Source organism: Lichenostomus cassidix, chromosome 13 (assembly GCF_008360975.1).
Source record: "Lichenostomus cassidix isolate B80296 chromosome 13, HeHo_3.0, whole genome shotgun sequence".
Taxonomy (NCBI): Eukaryota; Metazoa; Chordata; class Aves; order Passeriformes; family Meliphagidae; genus Lichenostomus; species Lichenostomus cassidix.
Genome location: NC_139494.1, coordinates 3,655,784 through 3,664,637, shown reverse-complemented (window position 1 = coordinate 3,664,637; position 8,854 = coordinate 3,655,784). Strand labels below are relative to the sequence as shown.

Below are 8,854 nucleotides of genomic sequence, written 5' to 3'. Positions count from 1 at the left end.
CGGCTCTGGCAAGGACAAAATATGTCAGTCCCACCAGGGCTGAACCCATCTGCCTGTCCCTTTGCCCAAGCAAGAACTTTGATCCCTGGAGGAAATCTGGCTGAAGGCTTTCAGGGGAACTTTTGCAGCTGTGTTCTGCCAAGGCTGACAGCTTCTTCCCATGGGGAGGTCCTTCCCCTTCACCCAGTGATGCACAAAAGGGTTCAAAGCTCCTTCATTGCACACTCCAGCTGCAGGCATGCCGGTGGGGACTGCTGCTGTCCCCTGGGGAGGTGGCATCCTCCTGGCACTGGCACTGCTGTCGGGTCACCCCAGCTGGCAGCCCAGGCTCAGGGACCACAGGGAGGGCTGGCGCCTGCGCTCAGGAAGGCGGTGAGCTCACGGGTTTAATTTTCTCAAGGCTTCGTTCGGCTCTGACATGTGATCCTCGCTACAGGAAGGACGCGGCGAATGCGTCGTCCCCCGGGGCTGCCTGACTCGACCTTGTGGGAAGAGGTAAGAGCACAGCATGGCTTTTCCGCCCCGCTGGTGTCGCTTCCAACAGCAATTTAATATCTCCCTGATAACCCAGGCCGAGTTTCAGGCACTGTTAAAAAAAATAAAGCATCTGCTGATAAAAGTCGATGTCCTCAGTTGAAATCCCTGGTGTGGGTCTGCATGGCTGGCCCCACACCATGGCCAACTCCAGGCTTGTCCTTGTCCTCTGGCAGGGACCAGATGTCCTTCTGGAGAAGACAGAGGGACCATGGGGACTCCCGGTGTGGGGACTGTCACCCCTGGGCTCTGTGCCCAGTGGAGGGGGAACGTTCACCAGCCCATCTGGGACACAGCAGGAGCTGAGACAGCTCCATCCCACCCCATGGCAAAGCTGCCATCACTCCCCCTCTTCCCTCCCAGCATCCCAGACATCTCCACATGGTCCCACCCAGCCCTCACCCTGGGACAGATGCACGAGGGCTTTCCCCAACAAGGGAAGGTCTGGGATGCTCCCTTTGGGTGTGCACAGCCACCTCGCTGTGGACCAGCACAGGCTGCAGGGACTGGGGCTTTCTTTGGATGGAGCAAGACTGGGGTTGGGCTCAGCCCAGGCATGACCCTCAAGGCCAGTCTGGCCACGCACGTCTCTCCAGGTCCAGGTCTCTGATCCTGGCTCCATGGGCTCATTTCCTGGTTCCACTTGCTGAGCTTAGCTCCCCCAGCTCGATTTCCCAGGCTCCTTGCCATGGTCTCAATTCCCTGTGCTCACCTCCGTGAGCTCTCCAGGGCCTCCAGAACTGAGGTTCCTTGAACATGGCTTGCTGGACACGGATCTCCAGGCTTGGTTCTCCAGGCACACCTTGCCAGAGGTGTCTCCCAGGCTCGACGCCTCGGTGGTAGTTCCCAGCTGCTTCCCGGGGCTCTCCCCATCAGCCCGGTGCCAGCAGAGGGCCTCCCTTACCAGCACAGCACCGTCTGGAAATTATAAAACACATTATCTATTTGGCAAAACTTTGTGCAAGGATCAGGAAAAGGGCTGGAATCCGTTCTCCTCCAGGAGACCGGAGACAGCGTGTCCCCCCCGGCTTCTGTTTTCAATGCCAGCACTCAGCCGCGTTAAAGCCGTGGGAGCGTTCGTCATTAAAATGGCAATTGTGGAGCCAGGCAATAAATTTAACATCATAAAAGGCGCTGGGAGGGTCTCGCTCATCTGTTGCTCTTCAAAGAAAAGTGTTAGTTGCTTCCGAAAAAAAAAATTGGGAAGAAGCAGGTGAGAAGGGACGGGGTGGCAGCTCTCCCTGACTGCTGGGGCGCTGCGGGGAACTTGGTGACATTTTGGGGTGCCCATGGGGCTGGGGGTGCCGGAGGAGGGGGCGTTTGGGCTGGGGTTCTTTCCAGGCGATGGGGTTTCCTCTCTGCGTGTCGCAGAGGGGTGAGCGGAGCAGAGGGGCTGGGGGGGAGCAGCTCCCCTGCTCTGCTGGGGTGCTCTGCCCCCGTCCCCAGGGAATGAGGGACACCCAGCAGGCAGGGTGACATCGGGCAGGGCTCCCTGCTCCGTCCTGCACCCTGCGGCGCCGCTGGGTCCCCCTGGGCTGGGACCACCCTGCTCCCGCCGCCAGCGCCCGCCGATAGCCATCATCTCCCAACGCCAGGCTCCGGCCGCCGGCGTCTGCCGGCAGAATTAGCCGTCGGATTGGAACCGTTCGCTAAATAATTCAGGAGATTTCTTCCTTTTTTTTTTTTTTTCTTTTTTTTCCGAGAAAGCTGTTTTCTTTCCTTTTTTTCCTTTAAGGTCGGAGTATTTTCCAGGCTGGGTTTCCACTGGGGGGGTGGGGGGGTGCGGACACGCTCAGGCAATACCGCCATGTGTTTACAGCTCAGCTCCCGGCGTTATTTAGGGATTGTAAAACCACAGCAGCTCGCTCGCTCGCTCCCCCCCGCTCGCCGCAGCCAATTTTTTTCCTCCATGCGGCTCTCGTTGCAGCGGCAAAGGTCAACCCCGCTCCTTTGAAAGCAGCACCCCCCTCCCTTATCAGATTTAGGAATCCTTGGGGGAGGTTGAAGCCGAAATGCAGGCAAAGCCAGCTGGCCGTGGTCCGGCCGGGGGGGGCGATGGGGCTGGAGGGTGGGAAGGAAGGATGGAGGTGGCTGCCGCGGGAGGAGGAGGGCGGTGGGATGAGCCCCCGCGGCCGGGCGGGGCAGCTCCGACAGCAGCGAGCGCGTGAATAATGGGGGCGCAGATAATACAGCTGATTAGCGGCCGCGAGGGCGAGGAGACGCCGCGCCGGGCTCGGGGAGGGGGAATGGGATGGGAGGAAAAAATCGCTGCCGGGGTGAAGTCAGCGTGGCTGGCGGTGGGGGTGTGGGGTGGCTGGGGGAGCCCCACGGCAGAGGGGTGGGGGCGCGGCAGAGGGGTGAGCCCTGCGGATCTTGGCTGGGGGTCATGGGAGCGGGGTGAGCTCCATGGAAGAGGGATGTGCCAGAGGGTGAGCCCCTGGAACTGCACTGGGATGAGCCCCGTGGCAGAGAGATGGGGCTCACAGTGCCCATGGCAAAGGGCTGGGGACTATGGCAGGGCCTGGGAGCGGGGTGTCCCCTGGGATAATCTGCTCTGGGGGGCACTCCCAGCCCTCTGCCCCCCCCAAACTGGGCAGCCCAGGGACACCTCAGTGAGGCTGGGCATGGGAAGAGCTCTAAGGGGTCAGGGCCATCGAGGGGGTGACCGGGGACATCAGAGCAGTGGCGTTGTGGGTCCCTGGGGAGAGGGAAGGAGGCAGGAGGGAGCAGGGGAAGGGCTGAGGACAGGACCCAGGCGTGGGGCAGAGCCCAGACTTGGGGCAGGAGGCCCTGTCAGTGCTGAGGGCAGCCCCAGCCCCAGTGCTTGTCACAGCCCTGGAGACATTCCCTGCTGCTCTTCTCCTGGCCCAGGCACCACTCAACGCCTTCAAACTTTGCCAGCGGATGGTTTTTAATTAAAACCAGAAGATGCTGCTCCGTGCCCCGGCCCTTCAGGGATGACCACTGCTCACATCCAATGCCTTTGGTCTTCCTGGCTGCACAGCTTGACACGGGGAGATGAAAGTCCCTCCCTGCCAAAAAAGCACCAGGAAAAAAGGGCAGTCATAAAATCACAACGCCAAGATGTCCCCAGCCGAGGGTCCAGCGAGGTTCTGCTGACCAGGAGCTGTGGCCAGAGCCGAGCAGCAGCCTGGGGAGTGGGGCCATTGCCTTCAGCCCTTCTAAAAATAACAGCTCCAAGCGCAGTGAGCGCCGGGTGCCTAACTGGAACCAGCTTTCCAAACTCCCAGCTGGAAGCAGCTTTCAGAGCCTGCACCAGCCTTTCTGGGAAAGAGCAATTAAATATAGTGAGCGACTGAAAGCGCTGTTCCTGCTGCCCATCCTGCCCCTGTGTGGGGAGGACACGGGGAGCCAGATTTGGAGGGCAGGTGTTTCCCTTTGCTCAGCTCGGAAAGGCTAACCAGGCCTGGAGATGGAGCTAGAAGGATATCACGGAGGGCATTCAGCCTCCCTGGTCCCAGGAGAAAGGGGACAGTGGGCTCAGAGCCTCCCAAGGAGAGCAGCTGGGGCTTCTCCAGTGTTGTCACCTGCTGGTTGCCAGGGTGCTGGAGCTGGAGCTGGCATAGAGCTGAGGCCACAGCCAGGCTGGGGCCATGAAGAGCAAATGCCAGGCTGTGGCAGGGAAGTGTGGATAGAGCAACATCCTGCAGCCCCCTTCAGCCAGCTGGGGTGGGAGGATGATTCTGGAGCCAGGTGAGGGGCTCCGAGTATCCCACAGGGCCTCCAGCCCATCCACTCACATAGGATCCAGCTCATCCATCCCTATGGGATCCAGCCCATCCAGTCCATCCATCCCTATGGGATCCAGCCCATCCACTCACACAGGATCCAGCCCATCCATCCCTATGGGATCCAGCCCATCCATCCAGACAGGCTCCATCCCACCCACTCACATGGGATCCAACACACCCAACCTCATGGGCTGAAGCTCTGTGGATACATGATCTCCATCCCACCCCTTTGGGGCTCAGCCCCATCACTCCTGTGGGTACCCATGGTGGGCATGGGTGCTGGATTGCTGCCCACACTGAGGCTGGAGGTGGCCCCATGCAGGTTTAGCTGGCAGCATGTGCCCAATGTCCTATGCCCATGCCAGGCTCATCACCTCTGTGCCCAACCCTTCATTCCACCGGCACAGAGCCTGCACCCCAAGTGCTGCTAACAGCTGTCCCCACTGCCACTGCTCCCACTGCTCCTCAGCTCCATGCTCACTTCCCATCCCCACCAAGCCTGGTGGCTTGGCCCCTGGGGTGCCTTGGCTGCCCCTTGGCTGGGCACCCTCCGGGCTGCTCCAGGCATCCGTGTGGTCACGCTTGCCCCAAGCCGTGGGGTGCCTGCCAGCGTCTGCCTGCTCTTCCTTCCCCTCCCTAATGAGAGCAAACGGGGCCAGGGCAGAGCCCCCGAAACTCCCCCAGCAGCAGCTCCCCGGGCGCTCGTTTCCTCTCTGCTGCGTTCGTCTCGTTACGTCCTAATTCCCTAACGAAGGGCCATGAGAGAGGAAGTCTTGCGGAAGCCCGTCCTGGCAGCAGCCTTCCTGCTACCACCCCGTGCTCCAGCTCCAGCAGAAAGTGATTTCCTCAGGATTGGACAAGGACCTGCTTCGTGTTTTTGGTCTGGCACCAACCACGCCACTCTTCTTCTCCTCTTGATCAGTCAGGGCCCCACTGTTCTCCTTCCCAATTTGTATTTATCCAGGTCATGAGCAAGGATGTCCCACACCCTCCCTGAAAATGCAGGTGAAATGCTCCTGTTTTCCCATGCCACCAGTGTCCTGTGGAGTTCCAGGTGCCACCAAGCATCCCGAGCACTCCATGTGTGCCTCCAGCTGAGTGGCTGCCACTGGTACCCATGTCCAGATGATAGGAAAGGTGTTTTGGGATTGTCTTGGGACAGCAGCCCAACAGCTGTTGTGTCCCAGTGAGTTTCTGAGCACAGATGAGAATTACCATCACCAGTTCTCCTTAGCAATGCACAAATGCCCCTCATTGCCCATTGTTTGTCACTGCTATGGAGTGACCCTCTCTGTTTTCCTTTTCCCCATGTTTCAGGGAGTACCTGTACCCCTTAGCTTCCCTCACCAACTCCTCCTATCTCCTGCAGACTCCTTTTCCTCCCTCACTGCATCACAACAGCAGCCAGATCCACGAGAAAGGGGACAACAGTCCATGTGTGCAGCTCTGGAAGCCCCTCGGGCTGGGACAAGGGTCTGGAGCAAGGAACGGTCACCACTGGGCATGGCGAGCCCTGCCAGCTTGACCAACGGATGTGCAATGGATGTGCAACCACTTCTTCAGGATAAAACCCTTCCTCCACACAGAGATGCACAACCAGGGGCTTTATTGGGGGGTTTTGTTTTCTTTTAGAGCCACAGCAGTGACATGGGGGGCCCTGGGCAGACAGAGCAGGGCAAACAGGTCCCACTGCCCCAGGACAGTGTTGTGCCAGCAGGGATGGATGCAGACAGGAGCAGCCATGGCTGGACTGCCTGTGGGTGATGCTATTAACAGCCTAGAGGCCTCTGGGGACCCTTTGGCAAACACCAGAGTCTCTGCTGCCTCGGTGCAACCCCTTGATAATCCCAGCTCATTCCTTGGCCAACTCAGGTAGCTCAGCAAAGCTCAGAACACGGGAATTTGTCTCTCCTGCCAAGGGGAAGTCATTCCAGAGGATTCCCCGAGGGGATGCTCACAGCATGGTTCATGGGGAAGAGGGGCAGCTCGTTCAGGGCTCCACCAGGTAGGTGAAGACCAGCTCTGGAGCCCGGGAAGGATGGCAAAGGGAGATGGGGATTCTCCCGCCTCTTTCACGCTCACTGCCTTCCCGTGCAGGGCTCGGCCCCACCAGGTGAAGGCAGGAAGGCATCAGGCAGCACAGCAGGGCTGGTGGGAGTAGCATGGTGGGGGGCCCAGCTGGTGCGTGGGCCCAGAGAGAGGCTGCACAGAGAAAGGAGAAATGGGAAAACGGCTTCTTTAAACCCCCGGGTGCCATGGGAAGGCAGGAGCAGGGTGAGGCAGGGAGGGAAGAGCCCGAGGGGAGCCCCTGCTGCTGGACAGGAGGGGATGGAGAGCTGGGCTTATGGCAGGGAGCCAGCAGGAGGAAGACAGAGCTGTGGGGTTGGATGAAGCATCAGTGACTGAGCTACACCAATGACCACGGACACTGGCAAAGGCACTGCTGCGTTTGGAGCAGACTCTGCCAGTAGCCCCCAAACCCCACTGAAGCTTCCCAGGAGCCACCAGCACACAGACTAAGCCCCTGCATCCCCCAGCCTGGAGTGGGGTCCTGGGGGTGAAGTGCAGGAGGAACCTTTCCTCCTGGAGTCACCATCCTGCCCTATCCAGAGAGCTGCTGGGAGCTGCCCAAGGCAGTGAGACCTTGCTCCCCCTCACCATGGAGCATCCAGCATGGAGGAGACATCCAGCATCCTTGGGACATGGAACGAGTCTCTCTACCAGATGACCACTGGGTGATACCTTCATGTCTCCAGAGTTCCCATTCTGGCTCCTTGTGTGTGTCACTACACCTGCCTTGCTCCTCCATGGCTTTCTGCCCAGGTCATGTCCTGAGCAGCCACTTCTCAGGATGGCATCTCTTGGTGCAGCTGATGGAGGGTGGATCAAGACTGGACCATAAGCTGGTCTTAACCAAAAGGGATCATTTCCATGAGGTGCAGGGAAAAATGAATCCTCTGACCATGGGAGAGAGCAGGAAAGGGCTGTGGAGGAATGGCAATGGAGGGGGTGGCACCCCAAGAGGAGGCTGTGGGAGGTCGGAGGGGTGAAAGTGCTGCAAGGTGGGTTTAATTCCTGGAATGGCTTCAGCAAAGGACACCCTGACAGCACAGCTCAGTTCCTCCCAGCTGTGCTTGTCTGCAACACAGCCATCCCTGCTTCCCCAAAATACTTGGGAGGGCTGGAGTAGGCCAACTCCACCACCCTCATCGATGCTGCAGGGAGCCTATTTTAAGCCTTGCTAACGTAGGAGGATTAAATTTGGCTGGCTGAGACACGTCCTGCTCCCAGCTGTCCCCCAGCCTCCCCTGAGGTTGGCAGCTCTGCCGCAGGCACGGCTCACAAGGCAGGAGGCTGCCCCGGACCTCCAGGGTCAGCTGCCCTGTGCAAAAGGAATGCAAAACTGGGGCATCTCCTTGGATGCAGAGGCACCCGGCTCGGGTTGAGGGCAAAAGCTCTTGCAGACACTGGTGTCAACAGGTTGACCCACAGGAACCTGGTGGGAAGCACTGTGGGATGAACTCTGCTGGTGTGGATGGGTTTGAACAGAGCCAGGGCCTTCAGCCCCACGGTCCCCTCTACAGTGCCCTAACCTGGAGGAGCTGAGTGGTGGTGGAGCCCATGCCTTGTCCCCATCCTGGCATCCCCCTGCCTCCTGGGGATGCCTGTGCTCAGGCAGTTCTCTCAGACTGATTTGCCCCTTCCCATGGGGTGCACAGTCCTCTCCCCTGCCCTCGCTCCCCATGGTCCCACAGACCCTGTCAAGCTCATTGTTTTATTAATTGACAGAGCACTCATTGCTGGAGGTTTTGACGAAGAACCTCATGGAAAATTGCATGTTGCCTGCGTGGAATTCCCTGCCTGGTGCCAGCACTGTGTATATTTAAGCGAGTGTCACACCCGGCCATCGAGGGCTGCATCACCAACGCCGGCTGCAGCTCAGGCAGCCCAGGGCAAGCGTTTGGCTGCAGGAAATGAAGCAAGAGCTAATTTACACCTATTGGGATAGACCAGCACTGACCTCCATCGCCGATTCCCGCTGCCGTGGGGAGCATCACTCCACGGCTCTTCCTCCCTTTGCTCATTTGGAAGACGGGGGTAATAATCCCCATCACCTATTTGCGAGGCTGTTGTGAATTTTCATGAGCTCCCATCTGAACGGGGCTTTGAGCAGGAAAACTGCTGTATCAGCTCTAGGCAATGATAAACAATACTCAGCATTTACATATTCAAAGCACTTTGATTAACTCTTGGGGTTTAAGGACTTGAGTCGATTCCCACCCGACCGTAATGGCAGCTGGACGGGGCGAGGGGCGGCGCTGGGGGAGAGCTGGGGAGACAGCTGGGGGTTCACCCCGCCGGGCAGAGCCAAGAGAACCCCCCGATGAAGTCACGCAAAGCACCTCCTGCCTTCAATCCCTGCCTGGAACGGAGAAATAATAAATCCGGCTGATTCCCGCCTGCGGGAAGGGGCAGATCCCGCCATGCGGAGCGGGTGCCGAGCGTGGAGTATCATCGGTTCTGCCGCAGAAGCTGTAACCAGGTGTTAAATAGCTGTGAAATGCTAT

The 8,854-nt window shown here is 59.0% G+C and overlaps 1 long non-coding RNA gene across 1 annotated transcript; it reads left to right on the top strand.

Annotated features, from left to right (window-relative positions):
* Positions 1-405: 405 nt before the first annotated feature.
* Positions 406-8,520, top strand: LOC146431099 (uncharacterized). Its single transcript, XR_014854853.1, has 2 exons — positions 406-495; positions 8,076-8,520. It is a non-coding gene; the product is annotated as an uncharacterized LOC146431099 (long non-coding RNA).
* Positions 8,521-8,854: the final 334 nt, after the last annotated feature.